Below are 16,416 nucleotides of genomic sequence, written 5' to 3'. Positions count from 1 at the left end.
CCCTTGCAACTAGCTGTAGCCAAAGCTGCAGTGGTGGAAGGAAGAGAAGAAAGGACAGAAGCCTGGTGTTTTACTCCTCCTCACTGTCCTTAAGAGAGGATCTTCAGCCCCAGGTGTGCCTCTGTGATGGTGTGAGTTTCCCACTTCTTCTCAGTTGCAGTTGGCATGTCCTGGCCATGGGTCATTCTCCAGGAGGACAACCTTACCCACCCACCTCCTCTTGTCCTGAATAAATGATGGGGAAACAAAGAGAAGAATGGGATAGCTCGCTCAGAGTTTGCAAGTATGGGTGATGGAACTGTCTTCAAACTAACCTGACCTAGTGACAGTGGTAGGAGAGTAGCAGCTCCTCATTGTCCCTATGGACCAAACACCCAGGTATACTAGGTGCCTAGTTGGATATTAATAAGCTTGGAGACTCGTATGTATTGATGGACCCTGCCTTGTTATCAGCAGCTTGTAAAGCTGAGAACCCAAACCACAGGACTCTGGTATCTGATTGAGATAGAGTCACACATTCTGAGGTCATCCATAAACAGCTATCTAAACCTCATAAGATCACTCACTATCTGGCCAGGCTTTCTAGAACAAAGACTGAGCACTGTCTCCTCCCAAAGTCAGTCCAAATAGACCTGTCAATCATCTGGGACAGGAAACCACCCCTCAGGAAAATCTAGAGACTTTATGAACAGTAGGAAGGAAGCCCATCTAAAATGCAGGTTAAAGTAGGGGCTGCTCTGGTCACCATCCAGAATGTTTGAGAATGTTCTGCTTTGCTCTGTCAAAGGCCTTGCCCATATAGTGTGTGATTCTTTGTGTGTCTCATCTCACAAGGACCAGGAAGCCAGAGCGATTATTTCCAAGGAACATGTGGCCAGCTAACACCCACAGTCCTGGGATATGCAGGCCAAAGCTGCAAAAATTATCACCAGGTTTACCAGCAGCAAAACTTCAAAAAACAAAACAAAACAAACAAACACACAAACAAAAAACCCAAAACTGGACATGAACAGAAGGCAAAGTGCCCAGGACCTGCTAAGAGGCTCTGGCTGTGGGCTGTCACCCTACTGAGAGCCTGGTCATGTGTCCTCCTTAGTGAGAGCATGGTTGGGTGTCCTTTCTAATGAAAGCACAATGTGTGACCTCCTTAGTGAGGACATGGCTGTGTGTCCTCCTTAGTAAGAGCTTGGTTGTGTGCCCTATTTAAAGAGATCATGCTTGTGTGTCCTCCTTACTGAGAGCTTGGTTGAGTGTCCTCCTCAGTGAGAGCAAGGTCACATGTTCTCCTAGTGTTTGCTGTATAGTCTCCAATTTCTAGTCACCATGTGAAGAATCTTATGTATGGTTTTTCTCTTCTCTTCTTGGCATCCCATAAGGGGTAGGATAGTGGTTTTCTTTCTCAGTTCATAGAGAGGACATTGTTTCTCACCTGGCTGCAAGACTCAATTATCTCTAATGGCAAATGGTGTCTCTGGTGTGTTTCCCCTGATGGCGTAGTCTCAGTTTTCAGTCATCCAGACACTTGGGAAGACTTTCTTCTCCCCCTGATCACAGCAGCATTAATCTAGTCTCTCTATACCATAACCTCTCATGTTATCACTTCTGCTGATGTTTGTGGAGTCAAAGACACCAACGGTATTTGTAGACCATAGATCAAATGGCCCTTCCCCCACTGTTGTGTGCCTGCAACTGGCAGCTCCTAGGCCTCTGGAATCCTAAGGAGGTCTCATTTTGGGGGTCACTTTGGTGATAGACCTTTTTGTACTGCTTTTGCTTAATGTGAGCAAAGCTGTGGAATCCTGGTTGGTGTTGCCACTGGACACCTGGGCCCATAATCTCATTGCCTTAGTTTCTTTATATTTTAGAAGAAACTAGAAAACATAAGTGGATTTATATATAGTGTGGCCACACTAGGAGTGGACACCACATCTGTCACCACCCTGTTAGGGTCCGGAAGATGCTGAAAGGACAACCCCAGACTTGAGTAGCATCCAAACAATGAAGGGCGTTTATTCTGAAGTCCAGCATGCTGAGGTCACCACCTTCACACCATGGTGGCGATGATAACAAGGGGAGTTGAGGGCCCTTTTTAATGCCTTCAACTTAAAGGGGAGTTCCTACTGTTGCTATATAAACTCTATCGGGATTGGCTGATTCGCAGACTTAGGTGACTCTTAGGTCAGGATTTAGGTGCTTTATCTTCCCCAGGCCAGATGTCTTGGCTGTTTCTGATTGGTTGCCCTTTTTCTGTGTTTTTTTTTCCTGTAACTCTTAGCCTGTTCTGTCCAACAAGAAAATGAAGTCTGTCATAGAGTGGGTCAGGTGGGTCAGATGGGTCAGACTTATTTAGCCAGTCTCTCTGAACCCTACAGCTTAGGGGCCATAAGAACAGAGTGAGGCCCCAAGTTGCCTCACTTCTCTGTCACAGAGACAAGGTTTAATTTAAGCTCTACCTGAAGAAAATGGGACTTCCTGCCCCTCCCCCCCATTTTGGAAGGGAAAAGGTTTCATAAGATATAAAGTTCCCCTCTGGGCCTGCTAGAGTTCTTATCAAGTCTACTTCTTTGATAGAGAGAGCACAGCCTTTTGCATCTTGTCTTTGAAGGTCAGCTTCAGCTTCAAACCCTCTTAAGCACACAGACTTTTCTTAACGGTATATTTTGGCTCACGGTTTGAGAGGATTCAGCCCGTCATGGTGGAAGTGTGTGGCAGTGTGAGGCAGCAGAGTCTGTGGTCAGGAAGCAAAGAGTGCTGTTGTTCTACTCACTTTCCTCTTCTCTTTTTGTGCAATCAGGGCCTCAGCACCATGACTGGGCCTTCCCTCCTCAGTTAAACCTCTCTAGAAACCCTCACAAACACACACAGGCACAAAGCATATTAATTTTGAAAATGCTAAAAAAGGAAATAGTCTGACGAGGTGGGCCACAGGTGCATCCCTTTTGAGTCTTTCTCCTTTAAGAGCTCCAGTGTGAGGTGGGGGAAAAGCAGGGGATTCTTGGGCCCCTAAAAAGTTAGTGTCAGTTATCAACTTGATAGACTCTGTCATTGCACTGGCCTTGAGCATACCTGTTAGAGAAAGACCCATGTGAATAATGAGTGGGACCACTCCTGGCAGGGGATCTTCACTGTAGAGCTGAGGAGTGGAGCAGCAGCAGGAAGTGTGCACCCAGCACTCTATTTCCTGCCTATGGCTGTGATGTGGCAAGATCTTCAAGTTCCTACTGTATTGACTTGTCTTCTGTGACCGATGGAACCCTGAACTGTGAGTCAGAATAAGCTATTTGTCCCTCCAGTTGTTTTTGTCAGTGACTTAAGTGTTTCAGTACAGTAAAAGGAAGGAAATGAAGACAGCCATATTGCTCGCCCAGTGCTTGCTGCTGGAATGTGACTCCCACTGTACCTTTCGGGAAAATGTGAGCCAAGGATAAGAGGTGAGCTCTGGTGACTGCCGTAAGGTGAGAATGAGGAAGGGAGGGGCAGTTCTTCTGAGCACAGAGAGTGCCAAAGAACAGGTTTACTTCCTGCTTCCCTGGCTGATGGGTTGAGACCTTCCTGAGAGTCTTCTACTGCACATCAGTCTCCTAGGAGCAACAAAACCGTGGGCCAGTAGCCTTCAGCAGGGCCTGCTACCTCAAATGCTACCTCAAATGTGAACAGCCTGGATATCGTTTCTGTTATTCCTACTGCTGTTACTTTTATTAAGAGTTTGCTGTTCCGCCAATGTCCTCTTCTGTCCCTTTGGCCTACGTGTCGCCCTTCAGCAAGAGCACCATTCAAGGGATGCAGACTTCGAGGCAGCCCCCATTCTCCTCTGTTCACTTTCAATTGCCTTTTAATGGGTGAGAGATAAAGTGAAATTACAGCCTTGGGTAGCAGCTTGCCTGGGTGGCTAGAATGGTCTGGCCCTTTGTATCATATACTATAGCTGTGTTTATGGTCCCCAGAGCCAAGACAGGGCACAAATCAGACCCTTTATTGCTTCTGCTAGCTCAGCGAGGAGAAAAGTCCCAAGGGGAGAGATGCAGAGGCCCTGGCTGTGAGTGGCGCTCTTTGCTCTCAGGACTGTGTGGATCAGAGTATCAAGCTGTCTGGTGACATTGGCTTAGGCAAGCAATAAATGATGACCAACGTGCACTATCGTGTTCTCTCTCTCTCTCTCTTTCCCTCCCTCTCTCTGCTGTATCTCTATCTGTTCTGCCTAGTCAGTCAACTTGTGTGTAAGTCTTGAATGGTCTTTAACCAATAATCTATGAAAATAAAATGTAACTTGCAAGTCAAACTAGCAAAGAAAAAATCATGGGAACACATAAACTAGCTACCTGTGACTACAGAGACTTTCCTCCTTTGCTTTCAGGGACACTTTAAAGTCTTTGTCATGAAACCCAACAGCTGCGCTGTATTGGCCTTGTTGTGTGCGAGTGACTATGCTGGGTGACTCTGCATGCTGGTCATCAGCCTCTGAGCCTTTTTTTAATATCTCATGGACGTTTGAACTGATGGGATTTAGGCCACCACTGTTATGGGGCTTTTTCCTGCGAGACTCTCCGTCTCAGACAGCGTGGGCATGGACAGATCAGGGAAGGCTTCCTTCGTGCCAGCTCTGGTTTCCTGGGTTAGTTTACAGACATGTGGGTTGCTCAAAGGCAGCTACCCGGGAGACTTCCTTTGGATCAGCTACACTATGGAAGAGTCCCATAGCATGGATGGCCGGCAGCATCGCACACTGCAGAGAGACTCCCGGGTGGCTGCCGGAGTTCCTCGTGAGTCTACCACTTACTTCTGTATCACAACTTATATATTCTATGCTATCTAGCTCATTGGTAAAACATGTGCATATTCATTAAACGTGTAATGTGCACGTAACACTCATGATAGCTATATAGACATACAGATAGATATAGGTGTATAGATGTATACCCTGTGTCTCTAATGCCTCATGAACAAGGAAACATGATTCTGAATCAGGCTCCATAAAAGTAATTCAATCAAGACACTTAGTAAGGACAAGTTATACGAGGCTGCCACCTGCATAACAGGGCTGGCTGTTTTCCAGTACATTTTTTATATAAGCTCAAGACAAGTCCTCTAAAAGGATGGTGAGGCGCAGTACGGTGAGATACAGGTGTTTATCATCACTCCCAGTATTATATTTTCGGCACGGCACAGGGCTGACCAGCTTGACAGTAGAGGCGGTACCCCAGCACCTCCACAGACACTGAAGGGATGCACCTGGCTGCAGTGCTACAGTGCCCACATGGTCGCTGGGTCATGGGACTGTTTCAATTGTCTATGCTTAGTGTTTCACATGTTTTCTCTGTCATCTACTCAAATGTTGTCGTGGGGTGTGAGTGTAAGTAAAACCTTTTGATGCTGTGGTATGACGTTGTCATCGGCAAAGTTCACAGTACAGAACTGGGCAGGTGAGGGCTGGTGAGATTCATCACTGACCACACAACTTCCATCCTTAGAACTCACATGGTGGAAGGAGAAAATAGACTCCTGAAAGTTGTCCTTACACACACATACACACACACAAACACACATACACACACACACACACACACACACACATACACACACACACAGGCACAGAAAGAGAAGACAAAATTTAAACATTATTAAATTAAAGAATATCATGCAATCAAGTTACAAAAGAAATTTTATGAGTTTGTATTGGGCCACATTCACAGCTCTCTTGAGCTCGTGTGACTTTTGGGAGGCAGGTTAGACCTGCCTGGATGTGGCAGAGCTGCAGGTGCCTGGCCCTCTCATACTCTGCCTCTCTGCATCTCTCATGGTAGCAGATTCTGTTTCCCATCACTTTTTGGCTCAGGTGCAGTAACTCCAGAAACCCTCTGCCTCAAGACTGTGCTGTGTGACAGGGGAACATACCTACACTGCATCACATAAACAGCCGCCAGTCCTGATGGAACTGCAGGAGACTATATCCCCAGCAGTTCCCAAGTGGGGCCCTGCCACCCTCTGCTCTAATTCATTGAGCTTCCAGTCTGGGCCTGCCTAGGCTGAGGTGAGGGATTCATTAAAGAACAGATTAAGCACTCCAAGATTTGTACACTACATAAACAGTGGGGCAGCTATTGATCTTTCTGTTACCAAGAGGGTGGCCCATCAGCTTTCCTGCTGGATGAGAAATGGCTCCCTTAGGGGTGTTCTTGTTCATTCCAGGGAGCAGAGCCTCCCGCCATGGCTCTGCCTGAGGATCACTCGCAGTGTTCATAGCACAGGTCTGCCTGGGCTCTGAGCATCCAGAGCCTTATGCCGGTGCCAACAGCTCTTCCAGAGATGCCCAGTCTGGGTGGCTTCCCCTCAACAGGAAGTACAGACCTGGGGCCCAGGGTCTTTGGCAAGCCATGGTGTTTGCTGATTTATTTTGATTTTAATGGTATTCATTTTTAAAAATGCTATTTGTGGTGAGTTATATTTTCAAGTGTAACTCTGGGAAGTGAAGTAAGTTGAAGAAAAATATGGATAAGCTGTGTGGCACAGATGGCACGTGGCAGGGATGTGGCTCCCAGATGGCACATTTGAGAGACATCGATGAATGTGTGACAGGAGCACTGAGTTTCCTGTTAGGCAGACAGCAGAGCTGAAAGCAGGTTTTAGGGCAAGGTGGGGACTGTGCCTGGGTGTGGGATACTGTCCAGGGCTGGGGTGAAACATTGATCAGAGACTGTGCCTGTGCCTCAGCCCAACTGACCCTGCTCTACCCACCACCCCAGCGTATGCTCACTGATAAAGCAGAGCAGGGAAGTGGCAGGCCAGGACAGGAGGAGGGAGCAGGTAGTCCTCATGCTGAGCTGTTCTGGGTGGAAGAAGAAGCTGGGCTCACCTGGGCAGACCAAACCCTCTGTGCATGACCTCTGTTACTTCATTACTCCCTTTCTGGACAAAGAGCCTCCACTTTATCCTGTAAATCTTCTGAGGCATGCTAAGTGTTCTATTGTCTCCATGGTTGGGTCAAGGTTAGGCCCCTCACCTGAGACGGCCTAACAAAAAAAGTCATACAGGTGCTGGCTTCCTGTCTGTCATATCTGTGCAGCAGGTGAGGAGCTGGCACTGGACTCCTTCTGAGAAGAGAGATCCTAAGGTCGATGCCATAAGGACCATGCAACTGAGGGACTCTCAGGAAGGGCAGTCATACCCCAGGGACCTAGCCTGAACCTGGATCTGGCCAAGACTGGACCTCTCGTCAATGGAGTCCCATGGATCCCTCTGTCTTGTTCTCTTTTTCTGAAACCCATTTGAGTTGAGCCTTTGTTATCCGAAGCTCAGAGTCCCAAGTACTCACTTACATACAAATCTCTCAGGCTCTGGACTCAGCTGGGGAGTCAGAGAGACAGGCATCTATGGCCCACAGGAGCTGCAGGACTCTGAGCAAATCACCGCTCACCAGTTAACAGGGGCCCAAGCCAAGAGTATCGCACCAAAGTCTTTGCAAACTGCTGGCCCAGAAGTCCTGTGTCAACAGGAGCTGCAGGTATAGGGATGGGCAGCTGAAGCAGAAGCTAAGCTACAATAACAGCTGTGGAGCCTGTGCATCACAGAGCAGCAGCAAGCAGAGAAGCAAAGGCTTAGTCCATGTCGGAGCCACATGAGTATGTCTCATTCCTGCAGGCCCCTAAGCCTACACCAAACCCCGTTCCACGCAGAACGCCAGCCCACAGGTTATAGAGACCAACGGATTCACTAGTGTTGGAACACTGAACCTCTGAACCCACTGGACTGAAAGAGCCTCGAGCCCATCTTGTCTTCACTACTCTGCTGGGCAAGTTTAGTAGATCAAACTTGGAGAGAGAATTCACCCATCAGCCATTGTTCTTCTCACTCAGCTGTCCCGAAGCCTGGCAGCCTAGCTGTAAAATGTCTGCTTAATATTCCATTTGTAGGAGGATGTGCAGCCCCGACTCATGCTCGCCAAGCCGCCTGTCAAGAGCAACCTGAAGTGAATAACAAAGGAAGCCAGCAAGAGCCACCAATCAAATGTCCTACACTGTCACCTGTGAGAAGCCACCTGGCAGGGTGCATCCCCATGCTTCACCTCATGCAGGGCTCTCTGTGAGTCGCTAAGATGCCCACAGCAGCATGCAATGTGCTCCACAGAGCCCCAGGGCTCCTCCGACTTGTTAAGCCCTTGATTTTGTTCATTCTCAGCTCCAGCACTGAGGCTCGGCGACACGGGGCAGCTGTGTGTGAACGCCAGGCAGAGGCATCTGATCACATGGACTGCTAGCCTCAGCTAAGACGTTAGAGGACAATCACTCACCTGTCACCACCGAGACGCCATCAGAAACAAGCAGCAGACACCTGTTCTGCTCACCTGGGAGGGGTTGTGAGGGAAGAGCGGACCGTGACATCCCTAATAGACCTCTGTGGGTCCCGAGATTCTTGTTACCCAGCTCAAGAGCCGTGACTGACTGCTTTAGTATTTGTTAATGACCAACAACCACAAAGCTGTGCCATACAGCAGCTTACCATGGCAGCTTGACCTCTGCAGGGGAAGAGACAGGAGCAAGGCATTGTTGGCTGTTTTGGTTTCTTTCACATGAGTCACGTGTGGGTGCCACACAGGTGTATGTAGATGCCAGCGAGGTCTTCTTTCTGCTCACCCCCAGACTCTGATGGCCTTGTGAGACATCTGCTCTGGGCAGTGGGTACCACTGTGGGCAGTGTGAGTGACACTGTCCGTAGCCCCTCATCTACTTTAAAAATTGTTTTAGAGCAGCCCTAGGTTTGGAAACTGCAGAATGGTGCTGGTCACCCTTGCCCCACTCACATGCGGTCTCTGGTAGTGGGTTTGTTGCCATGAATGGACCAATGTCAGGTCATCACCACGGCTAGCAGTCCAGCATTGGCCGGGGACCCTGTCAGGTTCTAATTCTGGGGGCTGGAACAAAAGCACCATGATGGGCCATACAAGAAATCTCCATTAGCATGAACACCCTCTCCCTTCCCAACACCCACACTGCCAGCCTGGACCCCTTTGCTGTCTTCCTGCTTAGCCTTTTCTGGGCTGTGGCAGGGCTGGGAGAGCATAGCAACAGCCCCCCAACTGGCCTTGATCACTCAGTCACATGTCTTTTTGACGTCTCATTTCTTCAGTTTTTCTACTGTTGAGGTCAAACATTTTTGAGGGAAATGACATGCCACTTCTCATTATATTTGCAGATGTGGTTCCCTTGGCTCCCTGCTCTTCAGGCCATGTGGCGGGTGAGTAGGAAATTTCTCTGTAGTTGAAACATTCCTCAAGTCCCAAGAAGTTCTGATGGGAGGGGCCTTATGACCAGGAAGCAAACCAATGCCCTAGAAACAGACCACTTGGCACACCTGCCCAAGTAAGGACCACTGCGGTTCCTGTGCCCTCTGCCTCTGCTGGTCACAGTGTTAAAAATTTAAGTCTATAGATAGGGGATAGGGGGTAAGAGGGAGGGAGGAGGCGACAGAAGAGGCTACCATTGGGATATAAAATGAATAAAGTATAAAAAATAAATTTATAAAACAAAACAAAAAATTTAAGTCTAAAACTTGTCTTTGTTCCCCTTTTAGAGAAATGTCTGGGCATAGGGTTAATTTTTTGGTTCTTGTGTGAGTGTATACACATATGTACATGTATATAAGTATGTGCAGGTATATGTGGCGGTCCAACATTAACAACTGATTCTTCCCCTATCTCTCACCTTATTCGCTGAAGCAGGACCTCTCAATCAAACCCAGAGCTTACTGATGTGGCTGTCTCCCTAGGGAGCATGCTGCACCTTCTGAGGGTGGAATTACAGGCTGGCCACCACACCCACCTGATATTTACATGGGTCCTGGGGATCTGAACTCTGTTTTTTCTGTTTGTGTGACCATGGCTTTAACTGCTGAGCCAAGCCAGCCCCGCCAGGCCAAGGCTCTACCTTTTTGTGGCCTCCTTTATGACATTTCTTACAGGCAGGATTAAGAATTTCTCATGAGCAGGTAGGGGAAAGGAACCGACTCACTCAAACATCACAGACAGGTCTCTGGTGGAAATAAGGCAGGATCCACACAGCAAGGGGCATCAAGTGAGCCTTTCACTGGACTGCCAGGATAGAGATGTGTGTCCCCGGGAGCATTGTGTCCGCAATTTGGTTTTCACAAAGGATGCAAAGCCCATGTTCCTTTTCTGTTTTTCTTTTAATAAAGAAGGGATGTAGTTAGTTGACCAGGGCTTAGCTGAGGATTAAGAGCTGGTTGACTTAAGAATATTCCTACCTGCTTTCAGTGCACACACTTGAATTAACAATGGCAAATAGTGGGAAGGGCATTAAAATGTGAGCCGGGCCTTGGGGAACCCTGAGTCTATCTTTGTGTGGCCCAGGTGCTGCATGGTTTCCTTAGAGTCTAGGGTTGGGGGGGGGGGGTCTCTCGTTCCCAGGAAGTAAGGCTTCTCAGCTCTGGAATTTGCCTAGGTGCTATGCAAACAGCTAGAATTTGGGGTTAATTTTCCCTAATGGTGGAGCTGAGCAATGGTCCAGTTCATTTTAATCGTTACTCTGTTATCACTTAGCTATACAGTCATGGGCAAGACAGGCTGAAGAAACACAAAGGTTGGAAGAGCGGGGAGGAAGCAATCCCTGGCCCCAGCTGTCAGGTGTGCACCTGTCAAACGGGGCCTCCCACCGGGAACAATGCCACTACTGTGGCTTTTCACCTGCTTAGTTAAATTTAACTCGGAAGGGCTGGAAGGACCTTGTAGTTAATTCTATATCTCAGCAGAAGGCAGAGCTCCTTAGAAGATCCAAGTCCCCTGAATTCTCCCAGGGACATGGCCCAGCAGCCAAGCTCACAGAAGCTCCTATGTCAGGAGATAGCACCACAGCTTTCACTCCGAAGTTTACAAATGTTCACAGGTTGTCTGTCAAAATTAGTCCGAGATTGCTTCCTAAATTGTGGGATGAGGTGGTTTGTGCCTTTGTCAAGATCAAAGGACTTCTACCGGCTTCTTGTAAATCCAAATAAAATTTCTTTGAGAGCAAACTCTGGGAATTATCCATGGTTTTTGTGGTAGGGGAAGGAAGGAAGCAGAGACAAATGCAATGTCCATGTCCAGGAATGGGCACAAAGAATGATGGGTGTGATCCAGAGCAGAGCTCTCAAGTGGAAGCTTAAGTCCTAGGGTCAGTCCAGTGCTGACTAGAGGTGCTAATGGCTGTGTTGAAGTCTCTCCATATCTGGGACTCATGTATGCTGGGCAAAGGTATCATTACCAAATTACATCTCTAGTCCCATGTTTATAACGAAGAACATGGAGACGAGGGCTTGTGTACACACCCAGCTGTCTATACACACACTAGGAGCACACATCTATATGTACACAGGAGCAGCAGAATTTGAGACATAGGACTGATCATCTATACCTACTATCAGCCCCAAGAAATGGATCCTGGACAAGCCACTTCATGTCTTTCTGCGCATCTCCCAGATTCAGTAGGTGCTGTGTCTCCCTTCTGGTGAGCAGCTTTTCATCCAGGGCCCAATTCAAGACATGGCACTGCATGAACCCCAAAGACAGCAGCTCCACTTCTCAGTTAACCACTCCTGAGGACTTCGTCAGATTCTCAGGAAAGCCCTGACACCAAATTTAAAGACAAGCAGCATGGTTTGTCTTAAAGGAACTAGGCTAAGAGGCCAGCTCACAGAACAGCTGTGGACCACAGCAAGTGTGAGTGGTACAGCAGCCATGTATGACAGCATAGCCCATGGTGCTGCTCAGAGAGCATCAGGGGTTGCAAGGAAGCATGCGGCTCCAGGAAGTTGCTGTGAGGAAGGATGGGGCCCCAGAAGATGCAGGGATCCTGCTGGCAGGAGGTGGACAGGAAGAGTGAGGTGGTGATTATTTGCTGTAGCAGGAGAAAACAAGAATGATGGAGTCCCAAAAATAGAGTTTTCTCTTTTTAAAATTTTATTTTATTTTTACTGTGTGTGTGTGTGTGTGTGTGTGTGTGTGTGTGTGTGTGTGCGCGCGCATGCATGCATGCAGGTGGCCAAGGACACCAGCCAAGGGTGTTAGATCTCTCAAAGCTGGAGTGACAGATGGGTTTGTAGTATCTGAAATGTGTCCTAAGAACTGTACACAGGACCTCTGCAAAACCAGAACTTTTTAGTGCCTGAGCCACCTCCAAGTTTTCTTTCTTTATACACACACACAACACACGCACAGATACTTATAGACACACACACTCAGATACACACACACTCAGGCACACCATAGACACAAAGACATGCACATATATACACATATACAGACACATACATACTTAGATATACTAGTAGACACACATATGGAGAAACACACACACCACACACACAGGCACACAGATACTCATATACACACACACACTCAGACACACACGAACTCAGACATACTCATAGACAAAAAGATACACACATATATACACATATTCATTCTTAGACATACATACTTAAAGATACATTCTTAGACATACTAGTAGATACCCATATACATACACATATGTAGAAACACACACACGCACACACACACACACACACACACACACACACACACACACACACACGTGACATGCCAGTTCTCCCCACCATGTTCAGTGCTGCCATCTTCACCAGAGCAGTAGAATCTGAAGACCCTTCCTGCTTCTCACAGTCTCTCCACACACCAATCACCCTTTGTTACTTTTCCTGGGTTCTTCCCATTGCTAGCACTGGAGGAGGGAAGCGGACACTCTGTCAGCCTCTCTTCCAGCTCGCTGCCCCCATCCTCTTTTCTCACCGTGTGCAGCCCTGGGATGTGTGGGCAGAGAGGTACAGGCAGCTCTTGACCTGGGCATTAGAGCCAGGTGTGGACAGATGTGCAGCTGGGCTCAGCTAAGCCTGGCTGTCTTCTGGTGCTCCAGAGGATAAACGGTCTCCTCCTGCGCCCACCGGGTGGTGTTTGAGAAGCTTGAGGGTTGGAGTGCTGTGATTGACCAGCCATCCCCAGGGCTAGCCTCCTCCTCTCTTCTTGACATGCATACTCCAGCCTTCCTTTATATACCCTGGCTGCTGAAGACGGGGAAGCTGAGGTCTCCAAGAAGAGAAGAATCAGATCAGAGACTGCAAGGGCAGGCAGACTGTAGATGTGGGTGCCTGGCTGAATGGCATCCATGCCCATGTCTGAGGTCTCTGAATCCCAGAAGTTGGAGTTAGGGCTCAGTGAGGGGTGAGCACGCTTGTCTGACACTTGATGTGATCTGGGACAGCAAGATTTAGCCAATACCTACCCACTCATTCCCTGATAGCTGGGCACAGCACTTAGACAGCGCCACTCTGCGGGGAATGGTGTTGTGTGGCTTTTCCTGGGGAGGTAAGGAGTGTGCATTCGGATAGAGCAGACTCTGACAGAGCTGAGAAAGAACCCCATGCATGCCCAGCCTGTCGGCCTGGTGAGTTCACTGAGGCTGCTTATGGAGCACAGGCATCTCACACTACCCAGAAGTCCTGTGGAAGAGTCCCCACCCCCAGGCAACTTTGCACTTCCTGTATGGGCAAGAACTGAAGATCACCTCAACTGGCAGGAGGAAGTGGTAGCTGGAATCTCGGGACTGCAGCTGCTCAGTCGTGGCTACAGACACGGCCATCTCATTCTGCTCATTTCATTGTTATCACTGGGGCCAGGCTTTCTATCCCTGGCCTTGCTATGAAGTATGGATTTGGGCTAGGAGGTCCCCACAGGTGCGCTCACCCAACCCAGTCTTACTAGACATGGTGCATGTGCATGGCTTCATGGAGATGCTCATGCATGCTCTTGCTTCATTTGTGCTGGCAGTGAAAAGAGACCATGTGAAGGGAGTGACAACTCAGCTACAAGAACGGGAAATTGCTCTGGCAGGCCTGGCTTTGTTAGTTCCGTAGCAGCCAGCGGCTTCCCAAACAGTTCCAGTGAGAAAATACCAAGTTTAGGTCAAGCCTCTGAACAGGCTTTTAAGTGCTCACAGCTTGGCACGGGGGACCTGACATCTGTCCATCCCCCGTTTTCTTTCTACAAGTGACGGGAGCGAGGCACAGGTGCAGTGTCTGAATGATTCTAATGAGCTTTCTTCCTTCTCTTCTTCAGAACAGTCCCGCTCATGGCTTTCAGGAATTACGTGTCAGTTCTCTGTTTCAGATACAGAGACTAATATCTAATTCAGCTGTCACCGTGTGAATGCCTCCTCTTCGGCAAGGAACGGAAGCCTTAGAGTGGTCGTCTGTTGGTCAAGCCTTCCCCTCTGCCATCTCCTGTGTCTGGTTCTCAGACCCGACCCTCCATAGAGGAAACAATTGTTACCTGCTGGTGTCTCCTTGTAGAATTTCCCTGTGTTTAGATATAGACAGATAGAAGCCTGAAGAAAATTGTAAAATTGGGTTATTTTCACATAAAAGACTACTTCAATAACGTGGCTTTCTTTTTTAAATCAAAGATGTATTTTTGTTTTGAAATTATGAATATGGGTGTGTGTCTGTGTATGCAGTTACCTGTAGAGCCCGGAACATGGCATTAGATCCCCTGGAGCTGGAGTTACAGGCAGTTGTGAGCCATCTGTCCTGCATGCTGGGAACTGAACTCCGCTTCTCTGCCAGAGCGGTGTACATACTTAACCACTCGGCCATCTTTCACCCTTGACTTTCTTTTCCTCCCGCTCCATTACTCGGCTGTTCACATAGTCATTCGTGTTCTCAAACACCCAGCTTTTGTCTGTGTGGAGGAGTCAGTCCTGTGCAAACAGTGTTGATTCTCTGTAACACGGGTGAGTCCCAAGGGTGGCTGGCGGCACTTACAATTTCATAGTAAGTGTGGTGGTGACCCTCCCTGTGTGTGCTTTTAAGAGTGCAGGCCTTTTGCTCAGGTCCTGGGGGACACTAGGGAGCCTGAGTAACTGGCAAGGAGGGTGATTCTTCATAATTGTTCACAGGATTACACCTCCAGGGATCTGGAAGCCCATAGATGGGTGGGAAAACTCCCCAGGACCTCCTCTGTGCTCTGAAGCTGACATGGATCTTGAGAGTTCTGAGCTCAGCGCATGGGCTAGTGTTTGCTCCCCTCAATCAGTCCTGCACTGAATGTAGACCACCTTGGGGAAATGACATGGCCTCAGGTGTGCTCGGCGATCCAAAGGATTGGGAGTGGGCACTGGGCCGTGGCCCTCCTCTGAGTGCACAGCGTGAGGCCTGAAAAATCATGTCCTGAGGTGGGGTAGGTGGGCAGGATACCACAGGCCCACAGAGAGCTGCGCATTTAGGAATTAGGGAGACATTGACGTGGATGGGGCCTGTGGAGAAAGAAGTGTCTAGAAACAGCAAGGGAAGTGCAAAACACTTCACCCGAGTTCCGGGTGCAGTCATAGCACCAGGATACACAAGTTAAGAGAGTGAGTCAGAATCAGACAACTGTTCAAGACAGGTTCTGGGCATTCAGACACACCCGCCATGTGGAAACACCTCTAAAACCAGCCCTACTTGCAATAGCTGGTTCTCTACTCCAGCTCCTGAGCAGCTACTGGGGAATTTCCACGTATGATTTTGCCTCCTTAAAGTGAAAGATTTTTAAGTCGTTCAGGGAAGGCCACCCTCTCAATTGCCTCTGACCAGGGATTTTCTGATCTCCTGGGAAGAGCTACACACAAATTGCCACCCATCGACACAAGCTGGGCTCTGCTTGGCAGGGCAGGGCACATTAGTCAGCAGAACTTGCATAAATTGGAATTTGATAACTTATTTTTACACAATAAATTTTATTAAACCTAAATGGGAATCATTAGTTGAAACACTTAATTAAAACTACGGCCAAATTAGATGAACGTTAAGGAGAGTTCTCTAAATTTATTGCCCAGTGATCTATAGCAATATACTCCCGGACCAGCCTTAATGAAGCTATTAAGTGCATAAATATCATGCGTGCCCAATGACGAGATTTACTGGGATCTAGCCCAATTTATTTGCTAAGTAAATAAACCCTGTTCACAGAAGCCACTAATTTATTATAGTGAAGATGCGGAGATGAGAACCCTTACCTGTCTGGAAACAGACCTTTTATAATAGCGATTTATTTCATAAAATCCTGGGTGGAGGAGAGTATTGGGCTTTTCTCGATCTGTTTCTGGAAAAATCTCCCTCTCCCTCTCTCTCTCTCTCTCTCTCTCTCTCTCTCTCTCTCTCTCTCTCTCTGTGTGTGTGTGTGTGTGTGTGTGCATAGCACAGAGGAGAAACCTAGGGTCTGCCTTGTGTTTGGAGATAGGGCCTCTCAGTGGCCTAGAGCTGGCCAGTTCACCTAGGTTGAAGTTACGCAGCAAACCGTAGGATCTGCCTGGCCTTGCTCCTCAGGGTTGGTATTGCAAGGGGGATGCCACGATACCTGATCTCCTACATCCAATCTTGGGA

At 48.2% G+C, this 16,416-nt stretch overlaps 1 long non-coding RNA gene across 1 annotated transcript; it reads left to right on the top strand.

The window, feature by feature from the left end:
• Positions 1–3,337: 3,337 nt before the first annotated feature.
• LOC132653517 (uncharacterized) lies at positions 3,338–14,380 on the top strand. The gene is made up of 3 exons (XR_009591248.1): positions 3,338–3,431; positions 9,187–9,228; positions 14,114–14,380. It is a non-coding gene; the product is annotated as an uncharacterized LOC132653517 (long non-coding RNA).
• Positions 14,381–16,416: the final 2,036 nt, after the last annotated feature.

This window comes from Meriones unguiculatus, chromosome 4 (genome assembly GCF_030254825.1).
Source record: "Meriones unguiculatus strain TT.TT164.6M chromosome 4, Bangor_MerUng_6.1, whole genome shotgun sequence".
Classification (NCBI taxonomy): Eukaryota; Metazoa; Chordata; class Mammalia; order Rodentia; family Muridae; genus Meriones; species Meriones unguiculatus.
The sequence above is the reverse complement of the archived record's forward strand: the minus strand, read 5'-3'. Positions and strand labels throughout refer to the sequence as shown.